The 10,109-nt window shown below is 47.4% G+C and overlaps 1 protein-coding gene across 1 annotated transcript in view; it reads left to right on the top strand.

Annotated features, from left to right (window-relative positions):
• GIGYF1 (GRB10 interacting GYF protein 1) overlaps positions 1 to 10,109 on the top strand; it is a gene marked incomplete in the record, with an annotated part of 2,892,461 nt that overhangs the window by 90,133 nt on the left and 2,792,219 nt on the right.

The following is a 10,109-nucleotide window of genomic DNA, read 5'->3' on the forward strand; positions in this document are numbered from 1 at the left end:
GTGATACTGAACTCATTCTTCCTGTGCTTCTGGTTCCTCCTTTCTTTTGTGATACTGAACTCATTCCTCCTCTATATCCAATTGTTTACTACTACAGAAATGTACTGCATTTGACGGCCCTGGCATGCTTGATTTTTGTGAAGAATGCTTCTGTACACTTTGGTGAGGTTAAACAGTTAAGTCAGATTTGCTTGATCATTTTCTCAATTTAGTAGAACTCATGTAGCCCTTCTGCCTTCAACTTGGGTCCTACACTTTAGCCAGGTGGTATTGTGGCAACTAAATTTCATTTGGTGACAAATTCTTCCTTTGTCTAATCTATATCACTCATTTTATCTCGGAATACTAGGGAGTAGTCTGTCTGAGCTTTACCTGCAAGTGATGGTAGACTTTCCTTTAGAATTAGACTTTAGGTATTTTTTTCTCCCTGTGGTATGGTTCCGGTGTAGTTTGTCAGGAACCAGCCTGCAGTTTATAAATCTCTAATTTCTTTGCATTGGAATGAAAGGAAAGGAAAGCCCACTCTCTCTTTTTTTTTTTTTCTTCTTTTTTTTTTAAGGTTTAACTTCTCATATTCTTGTGCAGAGGAATGTCTCTACAAATACAAGACCTACAATACATTGTCTTACATAGGCAGTCCTCAGTCTTTCTGGTGTTAGCAGCTGTTATTAAAACTATGCAGAGTGCTGTAGAACTGTATTCCATTTGCTTTGTTGCAGACAGGAAGCTAAACAGTATCCGTGATTGCAACTAACCACATTTTTGCATAGTGATCTGCTCATTGAAAGTATTCGTTTCATAAATGCAGTATCTTTCACACAGCAGTGATTGTGATAAGCACAGCAATGATAAGTGTTTTTTGTGCCCCACACCTGCATATTTCCCAGCTGATCATCTATTGATTTCTACTCCAGTTGCACCTAATCTTTGTGTCTCCAGTGCTGTCACCACTTAAGACATAGGCAGTTTGGGAAGGGGTTAGGGAAATGCCAAGCAGAGCATCCAGTGGTCTTGTATATGCTGTTTTTGTATTATTCTAACTGGGTGGAACTGTTGACATTGGTTGCATTAGCATTATCTGCTCTAGCACTATTCTCCAACACTGAATTCTTTATGGCAGTCTTTCATGTGGTAATGGCACTCCTCTGTCACCAGGGGATTGCCTAATTGCAGGCAGAAGTCCCTCCTTTCCTTAGTAGAATGGGTTCACTGGCAAATGTTCTTTTCATCTTACCCTCCTCGGCTGTACCATCAGCTGAGCTACTGGTCTGGGTTGCAGTCAGAGCTCTATTCATTTTTGCTGTGTAGCTTGGGCTAAATATTGCTAATATGTCATGTCCAAGGATTATGGATGTTCTTCATCTCACATTGCTGCAGTCCTTACACTTGGGTAGTCCGCTGTCCTCGGTCGGCCCGAATATCAAAGTATAAGGCTGACGTCGGTCAGGGCGCATTTGACTGACATCAGGACGTCAGGGTACAAATGCGCATGACCGACGTCATATCCTCAGTCTTTTTTGCCGCATGGTCCGATGCAGAAGCAGTATTGCAAGTGCCGGTTGGCGTTCTGAGATTTTTCGATTTAGAAGTTTCAGACAGAGTTCAAAGTTGGCTAAGTACCCCGTTGGGGAATATTTTAGTTTTTTCTTGCCTCAGTCATTTACGGATGTCAGAAAAGTTAATAATTGCATTTCTTGTGGGAAACAGATACCGCATAGAGATTATCATACTTTGTGTATTCCTTGCTTAGGGCCTGAGCACGACGTTGTTGGCTATCGCTCTTGTGCTAGATTTAATAAACGCACTATAAAGAGAAGGTTGGATTGTGCAAGGTTAGTCTTTGGGAAGCGGTGCAACTATAAAATGCCGTCGGATGCTCCGACGCCCGCTTCTTCGAAGAAGCGCAAGGACAAGGCAGTTAAGCCTAGGCTTGAAGAACCGTCTGTACCAGACGCCGGTTCTTTAGAGGTGTCGGTGGAGCCGGTGGCTCCACCGGAGGTTTCTTTGTGTTCCCAGGTTGAGACCTTATTATTGCAAGATGTGGCCTCTCAGGAGACTAGTCAGGCTGAGGGGGCTTCTCATGTTACTATACTCCCCTCCCTTCCTAAGGTGGCTAGGCCCTCTCCTTCTGTTTCAAAGGCTTCCCCCAGGGGCAGGCCAGGTTTAGCTTCAGTTGGTATTACCCCTAGCTCTTCAGGTACTGTGCCCAAGAAGCATATGCTTAAAATGGCAGAAGATTTGATTACTTTGATTAGGGGTTCTATGCCCCCTCCTGATGAGACCTAGGGTGGAGCCTGAGCTGGGGGGTTTTGAGCAGGCTTCTGATGTTTCCGAGTCTTCGGCTGAAGGCTTGCAGGAGTACTCTCCTTATTCTGATTCTGATGTGGATGATTCTACTCCTTCTGCTACTGCTCCTGAGGATTTTTCTTTTTCAGAAACTCTTCATTCCATGAGGGAGCATTTTAAGTGGGAAGGTCAGGACTTCTCTGATTCCAGGAAAAGGCTTAGGGAATTTCTGTTTTTACCCCAGCATAGGCCTTTCGCTATACCTCCTGTTTTGGATGTAGTGGAAGATGTTTTTACAGAAGCTTCTCTTAATCCTGATTCTTTGCCTCCTGCTCCTGTTAAGCCGGATAGGTATTACAGGGTGCCTGAAGCTCATACGTATCTTTTTAAGAGTCCTAGGGCAGACCCAGAAACTGTTAGCCAGGGGCCTAAAGGTGTTAAGGCATCTGTTGTTAAGAATCCGGTTCCTGCAGACAAGGAGGCTAGGGCCTTGGATAGGTGGGGAAAGAAAGTCTATACTTCTTCCACTCTTGCTATGAGGGCTCTGAATTGCCAGTTTCACATGTTGAAATACCAAAATTATCTCCTTTCAAAATTGAAGTCTAAGGTTGATGCTCTGGCAGTAGGTATTGATTGTAAGGAGTTGCAAGATTTAGTGCATGTTTCTGAACAGGTGGGTAAGCATTCTTTGCAATGTGGATGTTAAGTTGTCAATCTCGCCTTCATTCTTGCTTGATGGGTTCGGAGCCGATCCCTCGGCTCCGACTCGGCACTTGCTAAGCTCGAGAGTCACTTTTACCAGCTCGATGCAGCCCCATATCCCATGATGCAAGGCGGTAAGTACCCAGATCTCGTTTGCCGCTTCGCTTATGAGGTCCTCCTTTTACCAGCTCCTGGTAAGTGATTTACTACTTTGATATTTTAGCCCCTTTTTACTAAAAACCCTTTAATTTTTAGTTTTAAGTAAATTTTAAAGATTTTCTGACAGAAAATTACCTGTCTCTTCTTATTTTTTTAGTCAAACTTTACCCATCCCATCCCCCCCCTGTTAGGGTGTGTGTGTGTGTGTGTGTTTTTCTACTTATACCTTTTTGGTATATTTAATTTAATTTAATTCTTTGACTGGTGTGTGTGTGTGTTGTGTTACACCATGTCAAAAGAGAGGGTCTCAGGCTTTAAGAAGTGTGACTCGTGCTGTCAGAAGATGTCTCTGACAGGCGGTCACACTTCTTGCCTGTATTGCCTGGGGCCTCTTCACCTGCAGGACTCCTGTGCTATATGTCATTCCTTCAGCCAGAGAGTCCTGCAGGAAAGAAACAAACTAATACTTAGGGGCCTTCTTAAGCCGGAGGGCTCTCCGGCTAAGTCGGCTCCATCCAAAACTGCCAAATCTTCCAAGGCCCAGGCTTCTGTGTCAAAGCCTGCGGCCTCGGCTCCGACTTCGTTCTGAGTCGAGATCGCCGGCTGGAGCGATTCTGGCTTAACTAAGCCTTCGGCCCCGATGGCTATCGGTGCCGATTCTGCATCGACCACTTCGGTGTCGGCTCCGATCGGTTCCGACCACCATGTGGCACAGGCATCGGTGTCTGCTCCGATCGGCTCCGACACCGTTACTTTTGTGGCTGTATCAGCTCCGGCTGGAGCCGATGCATCGAGGCTACCTGTCGGCTCCGATAAGTTGTCGGCTCCGACAGGGTCTATAGTTTCATCGGTTCCGATGGCTCCTTCCAGGAAGAGGTCGAGGTCTCCTTCCTTGGAGCCGATACTTTCGCCTCCGGCTTCACCTCTCCTTTCGAACGGAGCCATCGGAGCCGATCTTCAAGGTCATCCAGGCTTTCTGACCATGACTTAGAGAGTGGTCAGTAGATTACTTAAGTCACAGGCACTGGCCCAAATGTTACATAGTCCGTCTCAACAGGCGACTATTGGTCCACACCCGTTACAGTTCCTCCTTCAACTCTACCCCAGAGCTTGGAGTTGGAGTCTTCGGAATGGTTACTGCTACGGCTGGAGGACAGATACCCCTTCTGTTCCTTCAGCCTCTACTCTTATCTCCTCTTGAGACCTTCCTTAGAGGGATTCGGTGGCCGGGCTTCCATGGTCTCCTCCGATGGGGTGAGTGGCATCGGACCCTTGTCCGAACCCGCTCTTCACCTTGGAGTCTCGGCCTTGGTGAGCTCGGCTCCGACATCTGCCTCGGAGACTTCCCTTTCGGTGGTCCCTGGAGTTCCTAGTTCTTCGGAACGGGTTCTCTCGGACCTGCCTGGGAGGGGAGCATTCGAGGTGATGAAGAGTGTGCTGGCCACTGGTATCAGTCAGCAGTCTGTTCCTTAGCTCCTCCTCTATAGTGCCTGTTGACATCTCTGCCACTTCTCTTGCTACAGGACCCAGAGATCCTCCGCCTCAGGTTTCCCCATTGGGAATTTCCCCTCTTCCGAGGATTCTCCTGATGTTTGGAGATCCTCCTAGGAAGAGGACTTGTAAGAGGAAACATGTAGACTCCCGAGTCTATCACTTCAGATACTGACTTTGATGAGTCAGAGGGATCCCTAGATCCCCTCTGAGGATATCTCCTTCTCAGACATCCTAGAACTCCTTAAACAGAGGGAAACTGGCCCACCAACAATCCCTTTGAGGATGAGTCAGTATACCTAGAGGCGTTTGGATCTCGGCCCTCCACCTCCTGGGTGTCTCCGCCTTCGACCCCCTTATGCAGGTTATTGCCCGAAGGCGTGGGCAGCTCCTGACTCTGTAGAGCCAGTCCCTAGGAGGCCTTCAAAATTTATCACTGCCCGTGTGACAAGCAATTCCTCACTAAGGGTGTCCCGCTGATGCCATGGTGGTGGCTGCTGCCACCAAGAAGGAACTTACAGATCCTTCCGTGCCGTCCATCCTCCTAATAAGGACTCTAGGACCATGGATAGGTAGTGGCGGATGTTTTCCTCAGCGACCTTTGCTATCGTTCGCTGAATTACCTATGTCACTTCACCAGACTCCAGAGGGATATCCTTAAGGAGCTGGGTGAAGTAGTACAGGATCCTACAGGGGCTCAAGAAAAATTGCTTCGCAGCTAGGAACCCTTAATTCCATTGCAAACTCCTCCATGCGGCTAATATCATATGCTGCTGATGGAGCGAGTAGAGCCGCAGGTACAGGTGTGGCTCTTAGGCGCCAAGCCTGGATGCGGCTATGTGACTTTGCAGATCCCTTTAAGGCGTCCTTCACAAATTCTCCCTTTGATGGGTCAGCTTTGTTTGGCCCTCAGGTGAAGGAAACTTTGACCAGGTGCGAGCAGGACGGCAAGACTCTTTCTGCTGTAGAGTCCGTTTTCCACCCCTTCTAGACCTTACCCCAAAAGACAGAAAGGTGGCAAAATGTGGTTCCATAAATCCCAAGGAGTCACGCCGGATTCACGTGGTCAGTTTACCCCTAGAGGCAGAGGGGTAACAACAACAGGCGCTCTAGAGGCAGAGGGGTCCAAATACCAGGGAAACAGAGAGCCTCTCTCTGACAAGCCCTTTCAGCCTCCCTGAGTTGTTGCCCCGCTGTCCCTCCTTGGAGGCAGACGGGGGAAGATTATCACTGTACCCAGAAGCCTGGCATTCCCTCACTCAAGACAGATGGGTACAGTCGATCATATCCAAGGGTTACACAATTCCTAACGAGGAAAGTCCTTTCCTCAAATTCCCTTCCAGATGTACCACCGGTCTAAGGGAAATTGCAGAGTTAGAAGTCTCAAAACTACTGCAAAAAGAGCCATTCAGCCAGTTACAACAGACCATTCAGAGCCGGAATCTACTCAAGGTTCTTTTGGTCCCCAAAAGACGGAGACTGGAGACCAATATTGGATCTCAGCAGACTCAACAAGTCTGTGAGGAAGACAAGATTCGAATGGTCACTCTTCAGTCAATTCTGCCCTTCTTACAGAAGGACAACTGGATGTGCTCAATAGATCTTCAGGATGCGTACTATCACATCAAAATTCACAGGCGCTCAGGAGATTTCTCCGCTTCGGCTGGGGTCCAGTCATTTCAGTTCAGAGCCCTGCCCTTTGGTCTCACTACAGCCCCCAGAGTGTTCACCAAATGCATGGCAGTGGTCACGGCTCACCTGAGACGTCAAGGATTCCAGGTGTTTCCGTATCTCGACGACTGGCTCCTGTCAGCCACCACCAGGCATCAGCTTATACAAGTCAGGGATTACACAATAAATCTTTGTTCTCATTTGGGCATCTCGATCAACTTCGAAAAGTCATCCTTATCGCCCTGCCAGTCTATTACCTTCATAGGCGCAAACTTAAACACTGTTCGGATGTCAGCTACCCTTACAGATCAAAGAGTTTCAGACATTCAGAGTCATGTCAGGATCATTCTGGCCAACAAGAAAGTACAGGCCAGAATGGTTCTAAAGGTATTAGGCCTCATGGCTGCGGCCATTACTCTTCTTCCCCTGGCTCGATTCTACATGCGCCTTCTTCAGTGGATGCTGTTCACACAGTGGTCGTACCAACAACTTCCTATGCGTCACCAGATTCTGGTGACACAGACTTGCAAAGATCATCTTGCTTGGTGGATCACATCTCAGGTTCACCAAGGCAGGTACTTTGTACCCCCATCCCCGATAGCCACTGTCACCACGGATGCCTCCCTGATCGGGTGGGGGTCATTATCAGGGCAGGATGGTTCATGGGACGTGGCAGCCGTTCGAGTACCATCTGCACATAAATGTCCTGGAGATGAGAGCAGTGCTTTTAACGTTGCAAGCCCTCAACGACTTTCTTCCCGTAGGGACAATTGCAGTCCACACAGACAACATGTCTGTAGTTTGGTATATCAACAAACAGGGCGGAACCAAGTCCTACGCCTTGTGTCGAAGCGCTCAGACTATGGCAATGGGCGATCTCCTCTCATCGGTTTCTGGTAGCAACGCATATCCTTGGGAAAACCAACATTGTAGCGGACAGATTGAGCAGAGCCATTCTCATGCCTCACGAGTGGTCTCTCAAGCAATCTATAGCGGAAGAGATATTTCTGGAATGGGGTCGTCCATGTTGCGATCTTTTTGCTACTCCCCAAAACAGCAAATGTCCAGACTTCTTCTGTCTCTTCCCTCTACCAGGCCATCCCCCCAGAGACGCTCTGACCCAGGATTGGCCCCAGGGACTTCTTTATGCCTTCCCACCATTTCCTCTGATCCCTCAAGTTATCCAGAAAGCTACCGTTTGAGAGCCAAATTGATTCTCATTGCCCCTTACTGGCCTCGACAAGTTTGGTTCCCGTTCCTCCATCATCACCTTTTGGTGCAGCCGTGGCATCTGGACCCAGTGCCAGATCTTCTGATTCACCAATCGGGTCAGCTGCACCGGTCTATCCCTTCTCTCAACCTCACAGCATGGTTGCTCCACTTCCTTCCTTAGCCAGGCTTCCTTTGATCTCTAACCCAGTTAGAGACATCATAGTAACCGTTAAAATCCTCTACCAGGAGGATTTATACAAGCAAATGGAAACGTTTCTCTTATTGGGCTAAGGCCAAGAATATTGATCCTTTCACTGCCCCTGTTCAGGCAGTCCTGGACTTCTTAGCAGAGATTTTTCATGCAGGCTCCTCTTCTTCCACAGTCAGAGTTCAATTGGCTGCTATCTCCAACTTTCATGTCGGGGTAGCAGATCATAATATTATGTCCCATGGGCTCTGCAGGGCCTTCTTGAAAGGAATTTTCCTACTAAAGCCTCCAATCAGGAATCCTCCTCCTCAGTGGGATCTAAATTTAGTGCTGACATCCTTGATTCTTCCCCCCTTCGAGCCAGCTGTTTCTTGTTCCCTGAAATTTCTTTCTTGGAAAACTTTATTCCTAGTGGCTATTATATCGGCCAGGAGGGTGTCTGAACTTCATGCTCTATCGGTTCGACCCCCCTATTTGGTTTTTCACAAAGACAGAGTATCTTTGAGAACTAAACCGACCTTTTGCCTAAGGTCGCTTCAAGACAATTTGAATCAATCCATTGATCTCCTGTATTTTTCCCAAACTATTCAGACAGAGCTGAACAAAACTACATTATCTTGATGTCCACCGTCAACTTAGATATTATTTGGACAGAACAAAAAATTTAGAAAATCTGATCAACTTTTTGTTTCCTATGCGGATAATAAAAAAGGCCTTCCTGTTTCTAAAGTGACCTTGTCCAGATGGCTTTCCTCGGTCATCTCTGAAATTTATCTGCTCAGGGAAAAACAGCTGTGCTCAAAACCTAAAGCACATTCAACTAGGAGCTTAGCTACTTCTACAGCCTTTCAAGCTAGACTTCCTTTAGACACTATTTGTGCAGCGGCCACTTGGGCCACTCCTCACACTTTTGTTTCCCATTACAAATTGGACTTGGCCTCCAGGGACAGAGCCAGTTTTGGCTCTACAGTCCTCAAGAGTCTGTTCCATTGAGCCACCCAGGATAGAGGTGCTAGGGACGCGGTCCCATCAAGCAAGAATGAAGGCGAGATTGACAACTTAACATTAAGAAGTTATGTACCTACCATAACGTTCCATGTTAGTTGTCTTCTCTCGCCTTCTTTCTTGCGACCCTCCCTCCTTCCCCCTGGCCTGGACACACCTTGTTATAAGAAATTATTATGCTGAAGACCATTCAGACCTGGTCCTTCTTCCATCCTGTAAGTTTTCTTTCTTCCTTTGGGAAGTATTTTATGCTTGGTGCTATTGCCCTTTGTCATCAAACGAGATCTGGGTACTTACCGCCTTGCATCATGGGATATGGGGCTGCCTCGAGCTGGTAAAAGTGACTCTCGAGCTTAGCAAGTGCCGAGTCGGAGCCGAGGGATCGGCTCCGAACCCATCAAGCAAGAAAGAAGGCGAGAGAAGACAACTAACATGGAACGTTATGGTAGGTACATAACTTCTTATTTTGATGCTGTACAGGCCTCGTCTAGGGTGGCTGCCACTGGGTCAGTTCTTCGCAGGCACGCCTGGCTGAGGGATCAGAATTTGTCTGAACATGTTAAAACAAGGATTTTAGATGCTCCTTTACAATCTGACGTGTTGTTTGGTCCTCCTGTTGAGACAGTTTTAAAGAAAATGGAAGACAAGGCTAAGTCTATGCAGACTGTTAAAGATTTTTTGCAGGTCCAGCCTCCAAAGTTTAGTAGAAATTGGCCTACTAAAGGGTGGACGTATCCTTCTTATGATTCACAGTCTAGGGGTAGATCTAGACGTGGTAAGGGCAGAGCCCAGGGCTCTTTCAGGCCTAGAACAGGGAGTTCTCCTGCACAGGCTTCGGGTGAGGGCAGGGGTCGGTCCTTTCGTAAGCAGACCCAATGACCTACCTTTTCAGCTGCCAGAGCCTGCTCGTCTGGCAGCACCTTTGGGAGGAAGGTTGGCAGTTTTCAAAGAAAATTGGAGTTTAATTACCCAGGACAGATGGGTATTGGATATCATACACCACGGCTACAGGTTTTATTTCCATACCGTGCCTCCTTTCAAAGGCATGCCAGACGTTCCTCCTCAACAAAGAATAGAGGCTCACAAACAGGTTTCTCTGTTGCTCCAACTAGGGGCCATACAGCCGGTCCCTCTGCCAGAAGTGGGCCTAGGATTTTATTCTCGCCTGTTCCTAGTACCAAAGAAGGGGAACACGTGGAGACCAATTTTGGATTTATCTATCCTCAACACTTATCTGGACATTCCCAAGTTCAAAATGTTGGCGTTGCAGCAGCTTTTACCTCTGCTGGGCAAAGATCATTGGATGGTAACTTTGGATCTCAAGGAGGCTTACCTTCATGTTCCTATCAGACTAAGTTGCAGAAAGTATCTGCGT

The sequence above is a fragment of the Protopterus annectens genome, chromosome 7.part0, assembly GCF_019279795.1.
Source record: "Protopterus annectens isolate FY-2018-M chromosome 7.part0, PAN1.0, whole genome shotgun sequence".
NCBI lineage: Eukaryota > Metazoa > Chordata > Ceratodontiformes > Protopteridae > Protopterus > Protopterus annectens.